General features: G+C 40.4%; 1 protein-coding gene across 1 annotated transcript in view; it reads left to right on the plus strand.

Moving 5' to 3' along the window:
• ptprf.L (protein tyrosine phosphatase receptor type F L homeolog) overlaps positions 1-27,048 on the plus strand; it is a 634,602-nt gene that overhangs the window by 180,250 nt on the left and 427,304 nt on the right. Inside the window, exon 3 of the mRNA XM_041589192.1 lies at positions 6,646-6,703. The gene's annotated coding sequence lies outside the window, so the exon portion shown is untranslated. The remainder of the gene's footprint in view (positions 1-6,645; positions 6,704-27,048) is intronic.

The raw sequence follows: 27,048 nt of genomic DNA on the forward strand, positions 1-27,048 counted from the left end.
GACTCAATTTCACATTTGGAGTGATAGGCTATGAAGGTTTTGCTATTATACAATTGTTAGATGGGGCTTGTCCACGTACCCAGCAGCAAGCTTTTGCCCCATATGCTGTTTACTGCTTTCACAAAGGTGTACAATGAGTCTTTCATTACTAAGTTGGAATGTGAGGGGTCTTAATGACCCAATCAAGCGTAGGCTGACCATGGATTATATCAGAAAACGTAATCCAGATTTGGTATTCTTACAGGAGACTCACCTTATGGGCAATAAGGTCAAATCTATAAAGAAACCTTGGATTGGGTGGAGTTATCACTCTGCTTATTCCTCTTACACAGCTGGCACGTCTATTTTAATAAAAAAATCAGTGTGCTTTAGGCCATACACTGTTAAAATTGATCCTAGAGGCAGATTTGTTTTTCTCCATTGCCAAATAGCAGCCAAAGAGCTAATCTTAGCTAACCTGTATATTCCCCCTCCGTACTCGGATGAATGCCTCCACCACCTTATTCCATTTATTACTGCTCGCCCACACGCTCAAGTTATTTGCACTGGGGATTTCAATTCGGTCCTCTCTCCTCAGCTTGACAGGTTACATAGGCAGCCTCCGCAGACAACTCCACCTCCTACTAATTTAGCCAGTCTAATTGAGGCACTAGGTCTAGTAGAGGGCTGGAGACTTCTCCATCCTACAGAGCTTCAATATTCGTGCTTTTCTACCTCACACCTAACCTTATCACGCATTGACCTTATTTTCCTGACGGGAGGGATCCTGGCTGGACTTAAGGATATAGTATACCTGCCCCGGGGCATTTCAGACCATGCCCCCCTTATGGCTACATGGCACACCCCTCAGGCAAGTGAAAGGAAGAGGTGGGCCTTGAACCCAATTTGGTTGGAGATTATTGACGATGATGAGAGGCTTGCTGGTACTATGAGAGAATTTTTTGAGGTAAATGTGGACACAGCTGATCCATCTGTAGTCTGGGACACTTTTAAAGCCTATATGAGAGGGGTCTTTCATAGTGAAATCACGGCAGTTAAACGCACTTCTAAATTAGAGGAGATCGCATTAGCTAGTAAAGTTGCTGATTGTGAAAATGCAGTAGTCAACAATCCTATCCCACAGCACTACAAAGACCTCCAATCTGCCCAATCAGTTTACTCTACTTATCTTTCGGCTAAGGCTAAACGTAAATTACTGTTTACTAAGGCTTCCTTTTTTGAGCACGGGGAGCGGGTGGGTAAGCTTCTCGCATATGTCTCTAGAGCTGATAATCCCACGCCTGTAATAACAGAACTAGAAAACCAGCAAGGGCTACTGTGTAATCAACCCAGTGAAATTCAGGACCTACTGACCTCTTACTTTACTGAAGTCTACAAATCTACCAATGTTACGTCAGTGGAGGAGAGAGAAAACTTTTTAACTAGCCTTGGGTTGCCACGGCTGTCCCAGGCGGATAAGACCCTGTTAGAGGAGGCAATAACCTTGAGAGAATTGTATTATGCTATAGACTCCTTTCCATGCCAGAAGGCATCTGGCCCTGATGGCCTCCCCATCGAATTTTACAAAAGGTTTAAGGAGAGTATTGGGCCCTATTTACTATCAATGCTACAGTATGCTTTTCAAGGGGGACACCTTCCTCCTTCCATGTATGAGGCCTCTGTTGTTTTGTTACAGAAGCCTGGTAAAAACCCTACCCATTTGGATGCCTACAGACCAATCTCTCTTCTCCCAACTGATATAAAAATTTTGGCAAAAGTACTAGCGAATAGGATTAATAAGGTCATCCACACTGTTATTGCAGAAGACCAGACTGGGTTTATGCAGGGGAAGTCAACTGCTCTCAATATTAGACGGCTGTATTTGAACCTTGCCACTACACATGACAACTCCGGCCAGAGGGCAGTGGCTGTCTTAGACATCACGAAGGCATTTGACACGGTCGAATGGCCCTATATGTGGTCCGTTTTGAAGCAGTTTAATTTTGGGCCCTCATTTACTAATTGGGTGAGACTCATGTATTACTCGCCTAGAGCGGCCCTAATAGTAAATGGCATACCCTCAACACAGTTCCCTCTGGAAAGGGGTACGAGACAGGGCTGCCCGATGTCTCCCCTCCTTTTCGCCCTAGCCATGGAGCCCTTTGCGCAAGCAATCAGAATACATGATAAGTTTCAAGGGTGGCGCCTTGGAGATAGGGAGGAGAGGATTCAGCTCTGTGCTGACGATACCTTGATATATCTCGGGGATATGGGGCCATCCCTACAATGTCTAACAGAGGTAACAACGAAATTTGCACGCCTTTCCGGGTTGGTCACTAGTGTAGCAAAGTCCAGCATACTGCTAATAGATGGCACAATTATGCAATGAGAAGAGCCGCAGTATCCCTTTCCAATAGTTGATGGCCTCCCCATCGAATTTTACAAAAGGTTTAAGGAGAGTATTGGGCCCTATTTACTATCAATGCTACAGTATGCTTTTCAAGGGGGACACCTTCCTCCTTCCATGTATGAGGCCTCTGTTGTTTTGTTACAGAAGCCTGGTAAAAACCCTACCCATTTGGATGCCTACAGACCAATCTCTCTTCTCCCAACTGATATAAAAATTTTGGCAAAAGTACTAGCGAATAGGATTAATAAGGTCATCCACACTGTTATTGCAGAAGACCAGACTGGGTTTATGCAGGGGAAGTCAACTGCTCTCAATATTAGACGGCTGTATTTGAACCTTGCCACTACACATGACAACTCCGGCCAGAGGGCAGTGACTGTCTTAGACATCACGAAGGCATTTGACACGGTCGAATGGCCCTATATGTGGTCCGTTTTGAAGCAGTTTAATTTTGGGCCCTCATTTACTAATTGGGTGAGATTCATGTATTACTCGCCTAGAGCGGCCCTAATAGTAAATGGCATACCCTCAACACAGTTCCCTCTGGAAAGGGGTACGAGACAGGGCTGCCCGATGTCTCCCCTCCTTTTCGCCCTAGCCATGGAGCCCTTTGCGCAAGCAATCAGAATACATGATAAGTTTCAAGGGTGGCGCCTTGGAGATAGGGAGGAGAGGATTCAGCTCTGTGCTGACGATACCTTGATATATCTCGGGGATATGGGGCCATCCCTACAATGTCTAACAGAGGTAACAACGAAATTTGCACGCCTTTCCGGGTTGGTCACTAGTGCAGCAAAGTCCAGCATACTGCTAATAGATGGCACAATTATGCAAGGAGAAGAGCCGCAGTATCCCTTTCCAATAGTTGATCAATTTACTTATTTGGGAGTAGTGGTCAAGCTGCCCATTTCTGCTTACTATAGTTCTAATTTTCTACCCCTGCTGTCAACTGTAGAAAAGAAAATTAAAGCGTGGGAACCCTTGATGTTAAGCCCTATGGGTAGGATACAGCTCATAAAGATGATTCTTCTCCCTAAACTGACATACAGTATATCCTTCTCCAAGCTCCGATTTGGATTAAAAAGTCCTTTTTTGCCAAAGTTGACTCTAGCTTTCGTCGACTGATTTGGGGGGGCACCCGCCCTCGATTGAGTTTAAGTACACTTACCAGGGACAAATTCCAAGGTGGGGTATCCTTTCCGAATATTTTCCTATACTACTTGGCTGCTCAGCTGAGTCACCTAGTGGTGTGGGTGGGAGAATCCTTTCACCAGACTCTTTATCAACTGCATAGGCTAATACTGGGTGGCTCATTCCCCCCATTCCAGTGGCTTCTCATTAAAAAACCACGGCCGATGAAATACCCAAATCAAGTGCTGACCTTCATGCGTACAATCTGGGGGAAAGCCTCTCAAATTGCCATGATTGACAAATTTCTTCCCCAGACACCACTCTGGGAAAACTTTTGGTTTCCGGGCATTGCTAGGCTGGGCAAGAATCCTATATGGGCGCGGTGCGGGATTCGTACCATAGGGGAAGTTTGGCATGAAGGGAAATTGGTCCCGTTTGATAAGCTGCAGGAAGATTTTCACCTACCTCCGCACCAGTGGTTACGGTACACTCAAATACAGCAGAGCCTGTCCTATCAGCACAGACAGCAACCAATTCAGTTAGCTCATTATAGCTTGGTTGACTGCCTTTCGCAGGGCTCCACGAAGGGTATTATATCAAAGCTATATGCGGGATTGCACACTGCACATTTCAATAAACCTCTATTGTCCCTGAAAGTTAAGTGGGAGAGTGAAGTTGGGGTGCTTGAGGATGAGGAGTGGGAGGAGCTGGTGGCCTCTCCTACCACAGTCTCCGTCAACTATAAAGATAGAATGATACAGTTGTACCTAATTCACAGGGCATACTACTATCCGGCTAAGTTGCACCGTATCTTTCCTGATTCCTCCTCAGAATGCCCCAGGTGCCATGCTCCTGATGCCTCCCTCACCCATATGATATGGGACTGTCCGGTCCTTGCTTTATACTGGTCTGAGATCCTTGACACGCTTGATGCGATTATGGAAACCACACTCCCAAGAACAGTGAAAACCTGCTTCTTTGGCATAGGCCTCAATGATGTCTTTACGTTCTTACAAGCTCTCTTTGTAAAGGAAGGTTTATTTTTAGCAAGGAAGCTCATCACAAGGAAGTAGAAGGATGCCCTACCTCCTTCCTCAGCACATTGGAGGCAGGAGTTAAATCTCTATGTAACCTAGAGGCCTTGATTTATAAAAAGAGAGGTAGCACTAAGAAGTTTAACAAAATTTGGGATAAATGGCTGGATTGGGTACAAGACTAGTGGATCTCTGTTATTCTGTAGAATGTGGTACACTGTTATGCAATTCCTGAGGTCACTGTCGTGCTATGTTTTAAGTGAAGAATTGCTTATGCTACAGATTGTGCCTTTGGCAACGACTTTTATTTTTATGTATAACCGAATGTGATGATGTGATGTATTGCATTGTATGTCTTGTAAATTGAGTTCAATAAACCACACCTGAATTCAAAAAAATGGTTACAGTGCCATAGAAAACTATGAATTGAAGTTGTACAGGGAATGTTATAACAAGGGCCCTTTCTCAGTAACATTTATCTCAGACATTAAAGTTTTTGCATTCAACTTGTGTTTTTAGCTAAACATATTTTCTATAGCATATTTAGGGAAACGCTTTAAGCAGATGATCATACGGGTGCATGTGCATGATCTCCCACTCAAATCATATATATATATATATATTTATATATATATTGTCTTCACCACTTGATGTGGTTAATCAACAACGCTTGGAGGCAAAATCTGTGCTTGCTATTTTTGCTTGCTGTGTGTAGCCAGATTGTCTTGTAATCTTGCTTTTTCATATGTCAAAGCAAGGAGATACATCATAACATATGTAGCCATCTATAATTCGCAAATCAAGGTTGGTGGAATCCCAGCATCTTTCAGGATTTGGCCATTTTGTAACTGTAAAGCTATTTTTTTTTCAAAGAGGATTCAATGATTCCATTCCATTTATTTTACTCAAAGTGTAATATGCAAATAAGCATATTGTAAGGTTTAAGCTGGCCATAGACGCAAAGATCTGATCGTACGAATTTTGGACCATATGTGGAGAGTCCCGAAATTTATCGTCCGGCGGAGATCGGTTGTTTGGTTGATCGGACAGGTTAAAAGATTTCTGTCGGCTGCCGATAATATCTCTGCGTGTATTGCCGATCGTACGATTTTCAGTGGGAGACTGTCACTAGCTTTGGTCGGACATAACTTTCATATGATTGCTGTCAGGGGCAGAACATCGGCTGATTGTTCTTTTACTACTTTATTTGATTGGAATGGTTAATGGCCAGTCAGGAGATGGGGAAGTCCGATCGTACGATGTTTCGTACGATCGGATCTTTTTGTCTATGGCCAGCTTTACCGGAGTCTGGAACCAATTAGCTGAAGGAAGACCACTCTTACAATACCCCACACAGTATATCCTCAAACTGAGCAGAGGAACGACTGGTAGGGGAAGGTATGAGAGCCGGGTAACCAATGGTAGTTTTCAAACTCGACTCTTTGCAGTGAAGAATCAGGAAGTCAGACAAACCAGCGGAAACGATAATCAGGCAGGGTTAATCAGGGATATTCCAAGAAGCATTGCAAATCATTGCAAATCATTGCAATCCACAAATTAGAATGTAATTCCGTGCAGGCCCGGATTTTTAACCCAGCTGCCCCTAGGCCTGAGGGTCCTCGTGTGAGTACCCCACCCTCACAAGCACGCACTGGGGATTAGGCATACAGGAGATCTAAGGAACTGCACATCCCCAGTGCTTGCAAAAAAATTTAAATATGTCTGGGTGGCATTCCATCCCTAAAACCATGCTGCCCTTAAAACCTTGCCACCCTAGGCTTGGGCCTTTGTGTCGCCTTCCCAAATCCGGGCCTATTTCCATGAGATGTAATAAACATGCACTCATGTTTAAATCAGATAAATGACATCAAATATAAACACAACAGTATGTGATTGGTTGGGTGTAAGACACTGAAAATCTTTTTTTTTCATATAAAACTAAAATCCATTTTTCATGCTCATTGTAAATGCATTCCTTCGGAAATGGAACCTGAAAATAATAACAGAGCACTGAAGCAAAAACTGTTATATCCTTTACAAAATCCCATTGGGCTCAATGCTGTGTTTCCCTCTGCTCTGTTTTTTGTATAGGATCCAAGGTTTGCAGCTGTTTATGATAAAGAAGAGTTGTCATCTCTCCAGATGTGAGGTAGGTCCTTATTCTTAATCCTTCCGCGGTAGGTTGTTCCATAGATACATGATAACGATGTCCAAAGCTGAACATAACAAGCCTGTTAGGGAATACATTTCTCACTAAACACCTGGAAACTGTGTAGATATTATGACTCTATTGAGGGTTGCAATACTTGCTTTTAGTTGCTGTAAAATTGATCCCTCTGCTATGACACTTTCTTTACTCTAAATCTACTATGAGAGCTTTGTTACCTTTTATTCCCAGAAAATGAAAATAAAATATATATAGAGCGAGAGGGAGAGAGGAAAAGGCAAAACAATTGTAGGCTCTAGCACACGGACACTGCATTAAAGTTTGATTTAATGTTACTGACAGGACTATTTCAATTGTGCTCATACAGTTTGACAAGTAACATGCTGATGGTCTGGAGGAAGGGAATACAGGAATGTTTAGAGATTCTGTAGCATGCTCGCATATAGATGGCTGACGTGGGATTCATAAAAGAGAGAATGTATGGTGACGGATGTGCGAAACTTGTGCCAGTGTGGAAATGAGACTCTTTAAAATGTCACCTACATATTTTCCAGTTCAAGGCACAGTTGCTGTTTGTGAAATCTGATGCAAGCTTCGCTTTCTATTTCATTGTATTATTTCTATGGCTTCCCAAGCTGCTGATTCATTTACATATATGGCGTTAGAGAAATGGCACACAGGGCAAACCAGGAAGGGTAGGGGCCGGAACATAAATCAAGATGTCCAGTGCTATCAGTCCCATCATTCTTTAATAGCCTTCAGTCCCTGGGGAGGAGGGTGCAATTTGTGTTTGGGGAGGCTACCAATAGATGGCCATAGAGCAGTTTTATTTTATGTTTTTATACACATATAAGCCAGTTGATTTCTTCTGGAATGGGAATCCTCCCTAAGTCTAATGGCACACAGTTTTTGAAAATTCTACTCTGTATGTGCACTGGTGGGCTGGTCCCATGAAGGCAGTGGATCAGCTTTTTTTGTTTACATACCAGCAAAGAAAATAACTAGTGTGCCCTCAGCTTAAACCTTTACTACTCTCCACCTATAAGTGACATGATGGGACGAGAGACATGCTGGTTGGACATCCATTGAATAATCGCACAGTGTATTTTTTCCAAGGGAATTTTCTGCCCAAGAGGCTAACCCTTAGGCTGGGGATCCTGACAAAATAGCTTCTAGTAACCAATTTGCTACAACGTAAAGGAATAAAGTAAGGAATACTGGCTCTAGCTTTCTTCTCAGCATAGTGGAATTTACAGTGTTTTAGCCATAAGTACCGTATTTCTTTTCTATTTTATCTTACCATAACTAGACAATGAAATAGTGCTTATTCTGTGCCTAGATAATTATTCATATTCTCTTTAAGGAGCATGTTTACGAAAGTGTGAAAGTTCAAATTTGGAGTATTTTTTTTTTAACCAAAAATTAAAATATTCCATATCATCTCCAAGTTGCTAAAAAAGAAAGTGTGACAAATTTTGGCAAATTAACTTTGCATTGGTAAAATTCTGTTTGCATTGGCGAACATTCACATCTTTTATCCAGGTAAAATCTTCACCAATTTACCAAGATTGGTACAAGAAGATTCAGGCTAGTGAACTACCATTATTACAGCTATGTATGTACATCCATGTATTTACAGCTAATGATACAAGGTCCACTTATCATTTAAAATGCCAAACTTCAGGACAGCAGAGCAAAAACATGTATTTCAATCAATAAATTAATAAATAATGAATTTCACTTTAGGGTCATTTACAAATGCAAGCGCCGTGTGCAAAGTCCAATTTTGAATGCAAATGGCCATCTTGTTTACCCATAATACAACTCTTTCCACATAATATCAGAGTACTAGCAACCATACTCTGAATTGTATCTACTGCAATTGCTACTGATGTGTTGAAATGGTTGTTGTATTTGATGCAAATCATATGCAAGTGACCAGTATTTTCAGAGTGAGGGTTACTTACGTAGCACGTGTTTAAAACAGCATTTGCATCCAATTCACTGGGCACAAGGCTGGTATGCCTAATGATGCAACCCTCTGTGGAAACTCTATCATTAGCATTAGGTCCAGGGTAACAGTAGTGCAAGGGTTCCCTGGTGTCAATAGGTGCAGTTGAATAACACTCAACCGAAAAGTCCGCTCTATTTATAGACCTGAGCCAAAACAGCCCATCTCTGATATAAGGAAATGGGCCAGGCATGCATGTGCCTATAAAGAGAGGCTACCAGAGATGGAAGTCACCAGAGTAAGGTCACAGGTGGGGAGAGCAGAAGGAAGAGCTCAACCCGAACCACCCACAAAAGGCAAACTTGTGAGAAAGTTGGACTGAACCCGCCTGACCCACAGGTCCCGGTGGGTTTTGGGCTGATCACTAGTGTGCAATCCCCATTGCATCTATTTCAGTGCACCAGGGAGTGCCTTACGTAAATCTAATAAAATTCTAATTTGTCACTTCATACTAAACTTTAATTTTAAGTGGAAACTTAACCATTGTAAGTTGATAGAGCCTGTCTACACCCATGTCAGGACTTGCTCAGTTTCAAACTCTGGACTCTAGGCTGATTTACCTGTGCACTTACCTGTTTTGCCACTGTATGTCCTAAGTCTTGTCTTGTTCTTTATTCCTGTTGTTCCCAGTATATTCCTGTCTTCTGCATTATCTCTCCGTCCATCTCTTATTCCCATCTGTTTCTCATTATCCAATCTTGACCTTTATAAGCCTGCCCTTTACCTCTGCCCAGTGTTCAGTGGCCTTTAAGCTGTTCCCGTGACCTTGCTGCTGGTTCCTGCATTGTCTAATCCTGTTCTTGTGACTCATTCTGTTCCTGATTCCGAGTCCTGCTCCAGATCTTGCCTTGTTCCTGTACCCTGGTGCCCCTCCTTGCTCTGCTTTTGGATTCCCCGGTTCTTACTCCTTGCTTGTGCCTCAACTTTGTTTGTCTGCCGCGTGCCTTGACTCTTTGACCTGATTCTGCCCGTCCCTGCCTGCCGCTTTCTACTATTTCAAGTTTGTACATACATTGTGAGCACCATTAATTGTAATCACTTCTAAATTTATTAATTTTAATCTTTCACCATTATCATGGATTCTGACGCTATTCTATTCTGATTCTAATGCTGTGTATGTTTACACGCCGGATTACCCAATCTTCAGGCTCCCAACTTCTTGTACTCCACAACGTCTCCCCAGGGAAGACGTGACAATCCATTTGTAGCTGTGACAGAAGTTCATTATTTTCAGATTATAACTCAATGAAAACCCTTGTATCCCAGTATTTTGCACTTTTCCAACCATTTTAAGAAAAATGATTTTATCTGTGCTGTGAAAAAGAACTGTTTATTAACGTGTTCCCTGCTAATTTTATAGATGGTATGACTTCAAGAAAAAACACATGCAGTTTTGTACAGGTGATTTTCATAGACATCAGCGATAAAAGAAAAAGGCAACTGTAGATAAATGCAGCAAATGATTGCCGAAACTACAGTGGTATTGTAGGGAAAGAGGGTGGCTCAGTGATTAAGTCACCGGACTGTGACTGAGAGAATGTAAACTCAGGGGAGAAGGATGTAGTTCTGCCCCTTCATAAATCATAACTGTACATCTTGTAAAGATTTCTGCTCAGGAAATAATACCTAAATGCAGCAACACTTCTCAGTTCTCAAGTCTTAGTACATACTTATGTTCCCTTCTTAATTTGTGTAAATCTGCTTTATTAAATCAGCATCTGATTTAGCATAAGCATCTAAATCACCACCACCCCTTTAGGTCACAAGCTGCCCTACATCAATAGAAGGGTTTTCAGTATTTAAGGCAAGTTTTGATGTCTTGAACAATCTACAAGTCAATATTTAATAACAAAAATTGTATTACTTCATACTAATAAATCAAAACTACTATATCATTTAAAACTATCCAAATATATCTCAACTTTATTTAATACGTTTGTTGATATATATATATATATATATATATATATATATATATATATATATATATATATATATATATATATATATATATATATATATATATATGGAATAAATCGGCACTCACCATTCTTGTAGTTAAATAGCCGGGTGCTAACCAAATTCATGAATAGCAGTCCAGTGAAAGCACTCACGGCAATGACCCTTCAGGGGTATATCAAAATATTTTTATTAGTGCATGGAGCATCTCAACGTGTTTCGACTCGCAGAGAGCCGTCGTCAGGATAAAAACAGGAAGTGAGGCAGACCATTATATCACCCTCATATCCAATCAACATATCAGTAATTAGAAAGATATTTAAAACACCACATATATAAATAAATTAAGAGTGTCACCCAATTCTCATTACAATATCTATAGACAAAATGAGAATTTTCCCTATAATCATTAAGTAACTATTAAAAATCACTATATTGTAAAGCCGTATCAAGGCTAATATATATCTCGTGTTATATAAAATTTAAAATATGTGCAAAGAGCTATAAAGCCCTTTTAGTGAAATGTATCATTATGGTGTATCAAATGTAACCATCTGTGAGGACAAAATTTGTGAAGGTTAAAAACAATGGTACTCAGAAACAAAGTAACCAACATGCAACAGTTTCAAGTAAACATCATTATATCAACTTAAATAAGCCACTAATTCTTCAAAGCTGCACGGCCTTTCGTTTATAAACTATAGAGAAGACCATATATTTGCCGGAATGTTATCTTTAGATTGGAAGTGCTTGTATCACCCATATTTACTCACAGATAACTAGCTAAAGAATACATTTCATTTAGCCCTCTGGGTGCCACCGTATCTAAGGTGCGCATCCATTTGGCTTCTCGTTGCAGTAAAAGCTTGGATCTATCACCACCTCTAATTTGAGGGGGGATATGATCAATCAAAATGGCCCGAAGGGAAGGCAGTGGGTGTTTACAACCCAGGAAGTGTCTAGCCAGGGGAGTATCTGATTTGCCAGTGGCTAAAGCCGCACGTATCACAGAGCGATGATTATTCATCCGCATCCGAAATGTCGTTATGCATTTTCCAACGTAGTAGAGGCCACACGGGCATACTATGCAATATACGACATACTCCGAGGTGCAAGTCAGCCTGTAGCGGATTTGATATAGTTTTCCACTGTGTGGGTGAGAAAAAGTTTCACCAGTTAGTAGACATCCACAGGTCTTACACCCCACACAGCGGTAGCATCCATTTTTATTCCTTCCCAACCACGTGCCCACATTAGCATCCCTTAGATCTGTCCTCATTAAGAGGTCCCTTAGTGATCGACCTCTCCGATGGGCACATATTGGTGGTGGCATATGTGAAAAAGGTAAGTTGGTGTCCATCTGTAGTATCGGCCAATGTTTTTTGACTACAGCATTGATATTTTGACTGGCTGGTGTATAGTCCGAAACGAACACCATTTTATCTTCAATCTTTACCTGCTCACTCTTTTTGTCTCCTTTTCCATGTACCTTATCTTTGCCAATTTTCTCCCGTATAGTGGACATTTTTTTGCGCTCGGTCCAATTCAGCATTAAGAAAAGCAATTTTGTAACCTCTCTCTAGAAAGCGATCCCGCATTTCCTGAGCCTGCTGTATAGCCATGGCCAAATTGGAGTTAATCCTAAACACTCTCAGAAATTGTGTGTAGGGCACTGATTTCAAAGTGGAGGGGGAGTGGTAACTATGAGCATGCAAGATCGTGTTCCGATCTGTATTTTTGCGAAACAGAGTAGTGCCCACTCCCCCTGCAGTACGAAATATCCTAACGTCTAGAAAGTCCACCTTGTCTTTATCAAAAGTCAATGTAAACTTGACCGGGGTAGGCAATGCATTCAACTCAGCAGTAAATGCTAGTACTCCATTGTGGTCCCCTCGCCAAATAATGAAAATATCATCGATATATCTACAGAATAATATGAGGTGTTCAGTGTATTTAGAATAAATGTATGCTTGTTCAAAATGATCCATATACAGATTGGCATAGGAGGGGGCCACATTGGATCCCATTGCCGTACCGGTCTTTTGTAAGAAGTATGTTTGTTCAAAACGGAAATAGTTACATGTCAGAAGCATCTCAAGTAATGTACAAAGGAATTCAACAGGTGGATCACCTTTATGATTCTTACATAGTGCCTCTCTACATGCTGCTATCCCCTCATCCGTAGGGATGATCGTGTACAAACTGCTTACGTCAAGTGTGGCAAATATAACATCATCGGGCAGGGGTCCTATTTGATGTAAAATGTCCAATAATGAGGACGTATCAGCAATATAAGATGGCATCTTAGCGCACAAGGGCTGTAAGAAGCTATCCAAAAATTTAGCCACATTAGAAAAAAGAGAGCCTCTTGCTGAAATTATTGGCCTCCCTGGCGGTGCTGTTGGATGTTTGTGTACCTTTGGGAGTGTATAGATAATTGGCCGTTTAGGATGTTCAGTAATAAGGTATTGGAGACACTTTTCACTAATCCACCCTGACCTATGTGCCATTATCAAAAGGGTATCAAGTTGTACCTTAAAACGTACAGTGGGGTCACTAGAGAGTTTCTCATACACCTGTACATCTGAGAGCTGTCGCAGAAGTTCTTGTCTATAATAAGTCCTATCAAGTAACACAATTGAGCCACCTTTATCCGCTGGGCGTATGATTAGCTCTTTATCCCCCTGTAGTGTTTTAACTGCTTCTCTCTCTGCTGGTGTCAAATTGGAGTAATACTTACTCGGCTGGTGAAGTACCTCAAAACATTCATTCTGCACAATGCCACAGTACATTTTAATGGACGTGGAGGTATTAGGCGGGTCAAATGTGCTAGCAGGACGGAATGTCTCCTTTTCTGTTATCTCACTATCTTTAAAATGGTCCTTTAATTTTAATTTGCACTGGAATCTAAAAAGATCCACTTCCAAATTAAATGCATCATTTTTATTTACTGGCACAAATGATAGGCCACGTGAGAGTAGAGACATCTTGCCCTGCGTAAGAACATGCCCACTTAGATTGAAAATTACGGTGTCGGTTTCCTTGGTGGTCCTGATATGTTTCCTTTTCCTCTTCGATCCCCTAAAAAATGGTCCTGTGTGTGATTCTTCGATTGGGTAGGCTCCTGTGTAGCACATTGTAGGGCCGTCTGCGGGGTATCACAATCAGAAGATGGTGAGTCACCTGAACTGTCAACTGTAGAAAATTGTCTAGGTCTCCTAAATCTACGTCTTTCCCTTCCGTCAGTATTGGATCTGCCAATTAGCCAGCCATAAACCCTACGGTCCTTATAATCTTGATCAACCTTAATCACTTTAGCCTGTTTAAAAGTAATCAGTTCCTGTCTATACTGTTGTACGCAGTTATCCAATCTCTGTAACCAATTAACCGATTGATCAGCTCTTAGAATTGACAGTGATTGGTTGTCAAGTTCACTAATCTCGGCCCTTACCTTTTTCAATTCCTTACCAGATTCCTCAATTACAAGCAGCATAAGGTCAAGGGAGCATTTGTTAAGTATGCCACACCAACGGCTACAGAATTCCGCATTAGAGCGCCCCACTGTGGGGGTATTCCGCACTCTGAAACCCCTAGGGATCTTACGCTGCCTGTAATAATCAGATAAGTAGGAACCATGCAATAGGAAGTCTATTTCCCTTTTTCTGAGAGTGTTAATTGATTAAATATGTCTCTCGGAAGTTTACCAGCATGAAGTACAGCGGCCGAATCTGTGAAAAGAATGCGGGTCGCATCGTCTTGGGTAAATGCAAACTCACGGGTGGCATCAACTTGAAAGTTTATCGCATTCTCCTCCATTGGAGAGGATAAGAAATATAAAATAAATTCACAAGTTATGTATCACAGATCCCACTAGAGCAGTGATCCCCAACCAGTAGCTCGCGAGCAACATGTTGCTCTCCAACCCCTTGGATGTTGCTCCCAGTGGCCTCAAAGCAGGTGCTTATTTTTGAATTCCAGGCTTGGGGGCAAGTTTTGGTTGGATAAAAACCAGGTGTACTGCCAAACAGAGCCTCAATGTAGATTGACAATCCACATAGGGGCCACCAAATGGCCAATCACAGCCCTTATTTGGCACCCCAGGAACATTTTTCATGCTAGTGTTGCTCCCCAACTCCTTTTACTTCTGAATGTTGCTCACGGGTTCTAAAGGTTGGGGATCCATGCACTAGAGGTATGAATGTAAGCACCACTATATGTGTCTTTAGTGTCAAGCACTGTTCACCATATACATGGACACCAATATAAGCAGTCACTTTTATAGGCTCATATAGCCTTAATCTGGCTATTCCCAATGTTCATCAGCAGTAAGATAAATATTCAGGCACTCAGATAGCGAGCCACCTCACTCCAGTAGTCAATCAGATTATATCTTGTATCTTCAATATCTACCACTAGCAGTACATATATAGGGCGTGGAGAAGTATATCAGCATCGCTAAATTGTGAAATCAAAACTCACCACTCTCCGTCATCTAAGAGTCCAGGCCGCAGCAGCTTCGAGGAGTTCCTATTTCACCCCTGCTAGTAGCAATACATACGTGCACCAAAATCGACAGCGTTGTCTGGCACATCCGATCCCCCAAACGACCGCAAGCAAGGATTTCACAGCGGCTCACCGTCACTGAAGGGCCAGACCATAGCAACTTAAAGGGGTTCCTGTTCCACCCCCGCTGGCAACGATGCACCCGTCGTGGCTCACACGCGCCGACAGCGTTGTCCGGCTCCTCCAGACACTTCCTGGGTTGTAAACACCCACTGCCTTCCCTTCGGGCCATTTTGATTGATCATATCCCCCCTCAAATTAGAGGTGGTGATAGGTCCAAGCTTTTACTGCAACGAGAAGCCAAATGGATGCGCACCTTAGATACGGTGGCACCCAGAGGGCTAAATGAAATGTATTCTTTAGCTAGTTATCTGTGAGTAAATATGGGTGATACAAGCACTTCCAATCTAAAGATAACATTCCGGCAAATATATGGTCTTCTCTATAGTTTATAAACGAAAGGCCGTGCACCTTTGAAGAATTAGTGGCTTAATTAAGTTGATATAATGATGTTTACTTGAAACTGTTGCATGTTGGTTACTTTGTTTCTGAGTACCATTGTTTTTAACCTTCACAAATTTTGTCCTCACAGATGGTTACATTTGATACACCATAATGATACATTTCACTAAAAGGGCTTTATAGCTCTTTGCACATATTTTAAATTTTATATAACACGAGATATATATTAGCCTTGATACGGCTTTACAATATAGTGATTTTTAATAGTTACTTAATGATTATAGGGAAAATTCTCATTTTGTCTATAGATATTGTAATGAGAATTGGGTGACACTCTTAATTTATTTATATATGTGGTGTTTTAAATATCTTTCTAATTACTGATATGTTGATTGGATATGAGGGTGATATAATGGTCTGCCTCACTTCCTGTTTTTATCCTGATGACGGCTCTCTGCGAGTCGAAACGCGTTGAGATGCACCATGCACTAAAAAAAATATTTTGATATACCCCTGAAGGGTCATTGCCGTGAGTGCTTTCACTGGACTGCTATATATATATATATATATATATATATATATATATATATATATATATATATATATATATATATATATATATATATATATATATATATATATATGAGGGAAGAAGATCTATCATGAATACTTGGGAACTGGTGTTTTCCAGATAATGGATCTGTAATTTGGAATGCCATGCTTTAAGGCTGCTAAAAGGATTGTTTTGCCACCAATACAGATTCATGCAGGTTAGTTACCATCAAGGACAAGGTACTGGTTTATTATTACAGAGAAAAAGGACTCAATGGGTGATGGCAGGGCCGGAACTAGGGGTAGGCAGGGTGGGTACCTGCCTAGGGCGCAATCATTGGGGGGGCGTGCTTAGGAGAAAAAAATAATTATATATATGTTTGTATCTTTATTTTCATTTTTTTTTAACTGTGTGTGATGCTCTTTTTTGGCCATTATTAACGCATGTATTTTAACCACCCGCCCCAAACACCTTAAGACAGTATCACATTTCTGTGCTCCCGCTTCACCTCTCCAGCTGGCCTGTAACTTTATTTCATCCGACGCATGCACAGTGGATGGCGGTGGCTGCACGTGACATCACTGTAATGGTTGGTGGTACTTGTGCTGGTGTGGCTCTTGTTGGCTCACCTCACAAGAGAAACTTTGGATATTGGAGACATTTTTGGCAATTTTATTTGGCACATTGGCTGGCTACTGGCACAGATACACAGGGGGAAGGTTGTGGGGGTCCAATAATTAAATATTTAATATGTACTTGGGCACTTATTTACTGAAGCTGGCCTGGCACTAAGGGGACCTAGTGACATTTTTATTGGCTGGCTGCTGGCACAGGTACAAAGGGGCAGGTAGTGGTGGCTAATTTAATATGGCTGCACTGATTCAGAGGATTCAGGGGATCCTGGTGTGGCCCTGGTTCCCTTGCACTGGAGCAAGGTTGTAGAAGTAAATTCACAACCATCTGGGCATTGGGTGGGAGTGATATGTGTGAGTGTGCTGGGGTAGGGGGTTCTGTGCTGGGATTGTTTAGGATTATGTGTACTATGATTGAGGGGTGCTTGGCAGGTTCTGTATGGACATAAAAGGTTGAACTCGACGATGGATGTGTTTCTTTTTTCAGCCAATGTTACTATGTATGTGTGCTAAGGACTAAAGGGTGGGGAGTTCTTGTGTCATGTGTGTTATGGTTTTTTGTTTTTTTTGGATAAAGGGTCAGGTGGATCATTAAACCATGATTCAAATTCTTTCCCGACAAAATTGGGATTTCTGGATTTTCATTTGTATTTTTCACATTTAGTTTTCTGATCATAGTTTTCTCATTCGAATTTGTTCATAAATTACTTTCTTTTTCTGAAGTGAGTTTTTTCTTGGTTTTCAAAACCATGAAAATCACTAAATATGACCGTTACTAAATGGGCCTCTATGACACTGTCAAGTCTGATTGGGTACACTTCTGCCCATATTTTGTATAATTTATATAGTACATTTCTTTATTAAAAACCAAAATGGTAAAATGGCAAGGTGAAAATGCACTTTTGCCTAGAGTGCCAAAATATCTTGGCCCGGCCCTGGGTGATGGTCCTTCCATAATGTGGAACTTTCTAGGTGTCTAGTTTCCAGATATGAGTTCCTTGTCTAGTACTCTTAAGGGAATGTTTAGGAAGAATATAAAATATTGTGCTTAGAACACAAAGTTTGAAAAAAAGATTATTGTATAGGTTTGCCGCATTTTAATGCACAGCAGCCACATGCATCAACATTTCTACGTCTATAAATCAGTTGATCTCAAACTCCCCCCTTGGGATGGGCATGAAAAAGTGGCAAGCAAGCCACTGTAGAATTTTTGAATACTGAAGAGTCAAAGAGTAGATATTCTTTAGTATTTACTGCAAAAAATAGTTTTTTAAAATAATGTTTTGAAGTAGAAAGTAATAGAGAGATAGGCCACATGAGCTCTTGCATTGGACATATTGCAAACTTATTTCTAAACGAAGCAGAAATATAAGCCACTGAATAAGTCTGACTGGAAACAGTCCGGTTTGGTGTCATTGATAAAGATATTTCTGACAATTAAGACGAGTTCTCTAAAATATTGGTATAAAACTAACCCCATTTATACCAGTAAGAGCTGTAGGCTTAGCCTCCCCAAAAGCATTTTAACTTCTATATATTAATTTGCAATTACTTCTCCAATGGAAAGACATCTATTGGTAGCCTATGCAAACAAACAAAGATGTCACCCTTGTCCTCCACTGCCAAAGATTAACATACAGTATGGTTTGGTTGCACTGTATAACCCTGTTAGCACAAAAATACACAAGTTTGTTGCTAAAAGCACTGCTGACCAGTGGGAAACAATTACTGGGTGATGTGTCATCTTTCACCCTGCTCACAAAGTGAGTGTTACATGCAGGTACAGACTCAAGTGTTTAAATAAAGGGCTATGACACCAGTGTTATGATTTATATTGATTTATATTGATTTAGGGAATTTACTGCTGAGGTTATCTTTGGAGGTTCAGCCTTTAGTTCAGGGCCCCCTAGTTCATAACAAGGTTACAAATTAGAATGCATTATTTGGTACCACTATGTGTTGTGGCTGGTCATATAGATGGATAAATGTAAAGGTGCAGCATCCAATAGTTTTTTTGTGGGGGGGTGCTTATTGGATGCAACTGGGAACACGCGTGGAACCATATAAAGTTTGATAATGCTTAGCTGCTAGTGGTACTTATTTGGACTTATCTATATAGTGTGTGTAATAATTTTACATGGGATTTTGAAAACAACACCTTTTGACATCATAATAAACCATGAATTAAGACCTTAAAATAATTGTTCACTATAAAAATAAAAACTGGGTAAACAGAAAAAAAAATTCTAATATAGTTAGTTGGGCAAAAATGTAATGTATAAAGGCTGGAGTGACTGGATGTGTAACATACAGTGTCAGACTGGGGGTCCGGGGCCCATCGGGGCTCCTGATACAGGGCCCCCCTCCTCCGCCCCCCTACTGCGCTGCGAGTGAGCGTGCATGTGCGTAGGAGTGATCTCACATGCTCACTGTGACGCAAAAAAGAAAAAACGAGGCAGGGTGCGGATCTGGGCCGGCAGGGCCCCCAAGAGCTTGGGGCTCCCTGGGCTTTTTCCGGGTGTCCCGCCGGCCCAGTCGGGAACACTAATTCCTGCTTTGCAGCTCTCTTGGTTTCCAATATAAAATGATAATGCCTCTCCACAAATTTGTTCCCTAATACGACAAAACTCGCCGAAGCCAGGTGGGTGCAGGAAATGTAATTGTGGCCTTATAATGTCATATCAAACTGTGTTCACATAATGCCAAAGCCCAGCTGCCAGAGGCTAAAGGGTTAACTTCAGTTAGGAACACAAGATAGAATTGTAGCTAACAGAACTGCAAGTACACATCCTGGCTATATTTAAAGGAGAATTCAAAAAAAATTAATTTGACCTGCATGCTAAGGATCAAAAGCAAACTTAATTATCAGTTATATCCCACGTGCCCCTCCTTAAAGTCGCTAACTAACTCAGAGTTAGAGAGCTGAAAAGCAGGAAGTAGTGTTCTGTTATTTTAATCATCCAGTCACTCCAGCCTTTATATAATTTTGGCTAACTAATATTAGAAACATTTTTTAGTTTGCACAGCCTATCTATTTACCCAGTTTTTATTTTTACACTGTTCCTTTAAGGAATCTGACTTCCACAAAATGAAAAAAAATAAATTTTAGGAGTTAATATTAATTCATCATTGGGAAAATATTTTCTAGCACTAATGCTCATGTCTAAATATATGTAGCCACAGCTGAATTATGACAGTCGTCAGCATGAAATGTGCTCACAAATTTGTTAGTGAGGAATGCATGACATTTATATCATATGAACCAAATTTCTTAGCATAATAGCTTGGTTTAATTTTACAAATTGCAGAGAGTATTTTGCTTTGGCAACGGATATAGAAAAGATGCTTGTTACAGGGTTTCAGGAATGGCTTTATAAAGCTGCATATCAGTACATTCCTGTTACAGATGACCACTCTCTCTTAGGAACAAGAAGCAATGCTTAGGCTGCAGCTGGAGGCAACAGAATCTCTAACTGCTTCATTTTGCAACACATTTCCATTTGAAGCTAAAGAATGGCAATTCTGGATTTATAATCTATTAGGAAATTGATAATGTGTATTAATACTTTAAGCTGATATAGATGATGTGTAATCTATGTAAACGTGTAATATAAAAACAGATAATAGTAAAAACTCTCAAGGGTTGATGTATCTGTTCTAGTATCCCATTGCAACCAATCAGCAGGTAGAATTTAATGTTTACCTGTTTGAAAACAAACCGGGACTTTTAGTGAAAAGCAGTGTTGTGTAAAAACGTGATATTAGCAATTAGAAAATTATCTATACAAACTCTTGGGGGCAAATTTACTAAAGGGCAAAATGACTAACGAGGGCGAAAATTCTCCAAAGGTCGCTGGCGTAACTTCACAAGCGAAGGAGATGCCTGACGAATTTGCGCTCTAGCGAATGGACATAACTACGCAAATTCACTAAGATGCTGATTTTACTGAACGTTACCCCTTGCGCCAGACTTGCCTTTGTCAACCTCAGACCAGGCGAAGTGCAATAGAGTAGATAGGAGTTACTGAAAAAATAGTTGAAAATTATTCTAAGTCCCAAAAACGCTAACGTCTTTTCCTTTTTCAGGGTGATAGGCTGAAAAAGAGCGTGAATTTTTTTTGGGGTAATCAGCTCCCCCCCTTCATTTCCTAACATATGGCACATAAACTATACACTGGGCTCATGTGTAGGGCAATATAACAACTTTATTTTATTAAGGTTTCCCAGGCTTGTGTGGTGTAATGTATTTGCTGCAACATATACGTCCATTGAACTTTAACTTCCCTCTGTATGCAAATTAGCCAACGCTAGTGCAACTTCGCTTCACTTGGCGCAGTAACACTAGCACAACTTCGCCAGCGTTTGGCGCCCTGGACGCAACTTCGGATTTTAGTGAATTATCGTTGTCCTGGCGAATTTACGCCTGGCGAAGTGTTGTGCTGTGAGCGAAGCTGTCGCTGGCGAATTTTCGGAGGAGGTTAGTGAATTTGCCCCTCAGTGTGTCAATGTTGTAAGAGTAGATTATAAGCAGTGCTCACTCATACAATTCCAGATCAGCCATGAGGAGTACCATTGTGTCTGTGTCTCTGCCTGTTGTAGATTTGGTGTTTTAAAGATTCATGTGCTAACAATAATATCACCAAGGCCCTATAGTCAGTTGATATCTGTTTGTCAGGTAAAAAGCTACATGAGACCATGACGGGGCACCCTTATGACTGGCTGTTTTAATGCTTCTTTTATTAGATGGGGCTTAGCTCAATTTACCCTTTTCCTTTTTTTAACTATTTAATTTTTATTCAAATTTTCAAAAGTTTCAGTGATTATATGGCTTAAATAGGCCATCTGATACAAGACAGTTAATAACAGAGAATAAAAATTATGAAAAAAAAGCACAAAAAAAACTCAAAACCAAACAATATAATAATCATCACTGGTATTTAGCTTGCAACATTAGCACCATTAGCACCAATATAAAGGGCCAGATTCAATTCAGTTATGAAAAAGGTTAATCACTTGAAAAGTCATGGACGAGATTAAATTTGAGGTGCAATTCAATTACGAAAAACGTATCTCACTGTTTATCACTAGGGATGGGCGAATTTGACCCGTTTCGCTTCGCCATAAATTCGCCGATGCCCATTAAAGTTTACGGGCGACAAAAATTTTTTGACGTGCAGCGAATTTTTTTTACATACAAGTCTATGGGTGGCATTTCCGCGGCAAAACAAGCGAAAAAAGTCACCCATCCCTATTTATCACATGAAAATTCTATTGAAGTCCATGGGCAAAAACTAGAACTGAATTAGGAGAAAGGGTTTTTTTTTCACGTGATAAACCAGGAGATAACTTTTTCTGACTGAATTAAATCTGGCCCAAAGTCCATTAATAAAATAAAGTAATGGCTGGTTCTCGGTAACCATCTCAACCAAGTTATAATGAAAGGAAAGAGCCTGTCAATGAATCAGTATGTCTATATTTAAGCCATGGTTGTTAAACATTTTTAATGGGTACTATGTAAAAAGTTGGCAATTTCATCATGATCCAGTACATTTTTTGCTTGAAAGCTGGAAATGACCAATCTACCCGTATCCATGCAGAGACTGATTACCAGTTAATACAGCATGATCCTATTGAATGATGTTTTATAAAAAAATATCTCTAGCTCTTACATTCACTAGGCTTCATAAAAAGACTGTGCATAAACAGTGAGCCTTGTCTTACAGGGAATGGACTATAATATAATCAATGCAGTGAAGTGATATTGTGAGCTAAATATAATTTTCAAGCCTCCAGTGTTTTAACACAGACAAACCCTCATTTATTCCTGCAGTTACTCCATTCGCACCTTTCAAATGGCTCACTCATTTGTAATGAGGTTGTGCAAAGAATACAGTACAACATACAGTTGCTATTGCATCGTTTTTCCTTACTTGCAGTTGTTTAATGGTTTGGGAATCTTGAGAATGTCTACAACTTACCGTTTCTCTAGGGTGTTTTGCAAATCAAGGATTTCATGCAATATGCAGCTTCACAACACCTCTCTATAGATACAGATGCTGATGAATTCTGGCCCTGGACTCTGTGCGTTGTGGGTAATAGCAATTCAAGGTATGCATTTTACCGGAATTAATAAGATATGTGAGATGAGATAGAAAGGAAATCCAAATATTTGATTCCGAAGAAGCAGCAGCTAAATTCACGCTAGTGTCCCTGAAGGTTTCACGTGATCTGCAGCTTATATGGAATTGAGAAAATGTGTCCGCATAGATTTGTTTCGCTACCTGTTACCTTTACACATGAATTTATGAATACAATAATATTAAGCTGTGGCCAACATTAGGGATTCGGTTAAATTCTGTGGTTCAGAGAGGTCAAAGATTTCTTGTTGCACATGTGTTTTATTAAAAGGTACATGTCGTTGTGTTTTGTGATTCCAGTGGGAAATCTGTTGTAAATTTGAAATGCTGTCACATAAAGTTTGTAATTGAACAAACTGTGACCTTGAAAACACGAGAGCATTATTCGGTCAACAAGCAAGAGATGGCTAATTCGGTGTAATTAAGAAGTGACTTCTGCTCTGCGTACAGCAATATAAATAGCTATGCTGAGCCTTCCCAATAGCACAAGATTAATTTTGTACCGTGAAAAGTGGATTGCAAGTATTAGAGACAGGTTAATGAGAATCTTCCCCTGTAAACTGTTTTCTTGATCTGGGTGATGGGTTTAGCTTTTGCTTTCTAATTAGTTCAGATAAGAGTTTGATCTCTGCACGGAGTAGAATGATATGGTTTAATGTCAAGGTTTTCAGCGCCAGTGCGGAATTAGCTCTATCTCTGCTTTTGCATTCAAGGGCATAGACTTGCATACCTGTAAGATCTACTTGATCGCTGTCTGAATACACAAATGCTTATTGCCTTCCTATTCCTTATCTGTACAAGCTGGATTAGAAATTCATATTCCTATTAAATCATATTAGTAACATTTCCTGTACTCTAGCAGCTAGTGTAACCCCTTCTTAACAGCATCATATTTGCTAAATTCCTGTCTTATTTGTTATGGGGCAAAGAAAGAGTTGTTTTTTTTAGCATATTGAATATTTACTAATATAAATAAAAGCATTGGGGCTCATGTAGGAGGAGGCAATAGCACAATTTTAGGTTTGTTTTTACTTTTCTGGCCACATCTTTTTTTTGCACTTTAAAGCAGCTGAATGGTGGCTAATTTAATAAATCAAGCACTTATGTTATATAAATGCATATACTGGGACCTTGCAGAGATATTTCAGTTTCCCTCCTTGTTTGCACCTGGAAGTTCATCACAGACACCCATGCACTTAGCTGCTATTTTGAAAGATTTGTATGGAGGAACAAAATATCTACATGCACTAGTGGTCTGTACACACACAGTACACTGAGTTAAAAATAATCAGTTTGATGGATTAGCAGACTTCTAAAAATGAAACATACTGCCAAAACGGTGCCAAATGTCATGCCCCATATCTTTGTTAGATGTTAGATCTATAGAATCATATATAAACTCTCAAACACTGCAGAGTTGAACGTGATTCAAAGTTTACATGAACAACGCAATCTGTGTTTTGATTTGATTAGTTTCTAAGCTATTCCTTGGGGAATGGTGTGAGGTGTGAAAGTGCTTGATGTTACAGTATGTAGCTAAACTAAATTATTGACTGTTCTCAATTTGTCTGACATGCAGTGAATATGGATGCAGCTATCAGCTATTATTAAATTTGGGGTAAAGTAACAGGATTAATGCATGGGTGGTTATAGCTAAATCACTTTATATGAAAGTAAATAACATAGCATATTTAGTTGGAGGTCAGTGGAGCTAATTTAAGGCTAGGTAATGCTACCAGTTATTTATTGTTCTGCATAAAGGCTTATCTCTTGGGGTGACATTCGTTATACCCTTAAGCTGGCCATAGACACAAGATCCGATCGTACGATCAGACTTTCCCATCTCCCGACCTGCCACTAACCATTCCGATCAAATAAAGTAGTAAAAGAACAGATCAGCTGATGTTCTGCCCCTGACAGCAAACGTACGAAAGTTATGTCCAACCAAAGCTAGTGACAGTCTCCCACTGAAAATCGTACGATCGGCAATACATGCAGAGATATTACCCACAGCCGACAGAAATCTTTTAACCTGTCCGATCGACCAAACGACCGATCTCCGCCGGACGAAAAATGTCGGGACTCTCTACACACGTTCCGAAAATCGTACGAATCCTCGATTCGTACGATCAGATCTTTGCGTCTATGCCCAGCTTTAAAGGGATGCCAGCATGGGAAAACATGTTTTTACAAATTGCATCAGTTAATAGCATTCCTCCAGCGTTGTCCTGCATTGAAATCTGTTTTTCAAAAGAGCTAACAAATTGTTTTACATTTAATTTTAAATTGACATGGGGCTAGACATTTTCTTAGTTTCCCAGGTGCCCCCAGTCATGTGATTTTTGCTCTGATAAACTTCAGTCACTCTTAACAGCTGCACTGCAAATTGAAATGATATCACCCAGTGCCGGGCCAAGTCAGCTGGGTGCCCTAGACAACCCGGCTGACTATGTAGCCCCCTTCTCAAGTGTGCGCAGAGGCACACATGCTCAGAGGCGCGAATGACGAGGATTCCAGACTGAATATTATTTTTGGACAAATAAATTTATTTTTTTAAAGTTGTATTATTGGTGTGTGGGCAGCCATCTCAGGCCATTTTGCCTTGTCATGTACTTTCTGAAAGCAAAGGTGGAGGGGTGCCAGGCAGGTACCTCTTCTGCCTCTTCCCCTAGCTCAGACCCTTGTGTCTCACATCTCGGGCAGCTCCTCTTCTCTTTTTAGTTTGTGCCTGCTCTCTTCCGCGCTAACACATGCACACATGCACCTGTGCTCTGTCTCGTGTCCCCCGCCGCCGGCAGCAGCTCTAGTATTACTTGCAATGTACAAAATGTGATTCACTAATAAAAACTATACCATAAAAAATTTGACAGAATCCCTTTAAATCAATGAGGCATGTTTATACAATGCAGGGTAGAAATGTTATACATAATGTTTTGAGGTTCTGAACCAGCCCAAGGCAATCACAGCCCTTTAGCAGTGAAGATCTGTCCATTTAGACATGCTCCCAGTAGCTCCCCATCTCCTTTCATGCTAATGCACTCTACATGTTCTGTACTACCGTCAGTTACCTGAGCTTAGGGGCCAAGGCATAATATACTATATATAATTATATAATTATATATACTATATATTAATGTCACAGTACAAGGCTGATTAGCAATTCATTTAGATCCATGTATCAGCTCTGAAATCGGTGCTATTTACACCAGAATTTCAACATCAGCCTTGCAGCATTGGCTTCTATTACAGGCAAGCCTAATTTTCTACTTGTCGATTTATGATGACCCTGAAGCTTAGCTACTCATGAGCTGCCCAGACCACACTGAGCATGTGCCAGATACTCCTAACCAAAACCAAGATGGTGAGCTTCTGTGTCAACTTGGATGGCCTGGATCATTACTGTTATAGAGATGCTGAACCTTAAGATTGATCCACAAAATTCAGAAAACAAAATATAGTATTTCTAGCCACTGTTTTTTTAGGGTTTGCTCCTCCTTTAATGCACAAGTGCTTCTGCGTTTGACTAGGCATAAACTAAAGGGTCGTTGCATTAATATTGCCAACAATAATTTCTGAGTCTCTCCAAACAAAAAGTTCCTGCTGGAGTTCCCTGCATTCACAAACTTGGCAGATTTTGTGATTTGTGACTAAATTAAGGTTTTGGGTCCTTCCACATGAAATTTTGCAAATCTATGATAAAGTAATAGTCATCTCATTGATACATTAGCTGTAAACATGAAGTTTTCTTATATATTTATTTAGAAAGGAAATACATCCAGGATTCATTATCTGCTCCCTAATGTGTGCCATGGCATGACCATAACTTGCTGTGAATGGTTACAGTAAAACTCCTGCAAGCGTTTTGCTGGATGTGTGGTCTCCGTCAGCAAATTCAGAGAAAGCCAGAATGCACACCTGCCAGCTGGATACAAATGAAAATCATTTAAAAGGCAGTGTTGTGGAACAATTGCAATATTAATCATCTATTAAGCAAAACAGATTAATAGAAA

The sequence above is a fragment of the Xenopus laevis genome, chromosome 4L, assembly GCF_017654675.1.
Source record: "Xenopus laevis strain J_2021 chromosome 4L, Xenopus_laevis_v10.1, whole genome shotgun sequence".
In the NCBI taxonomy this organism is placed as follows: Eukaryota; Metazoa; Chordata; class Amphibia; order Anura; family Pipidae; genus Xenopus; species Xenopus laevis.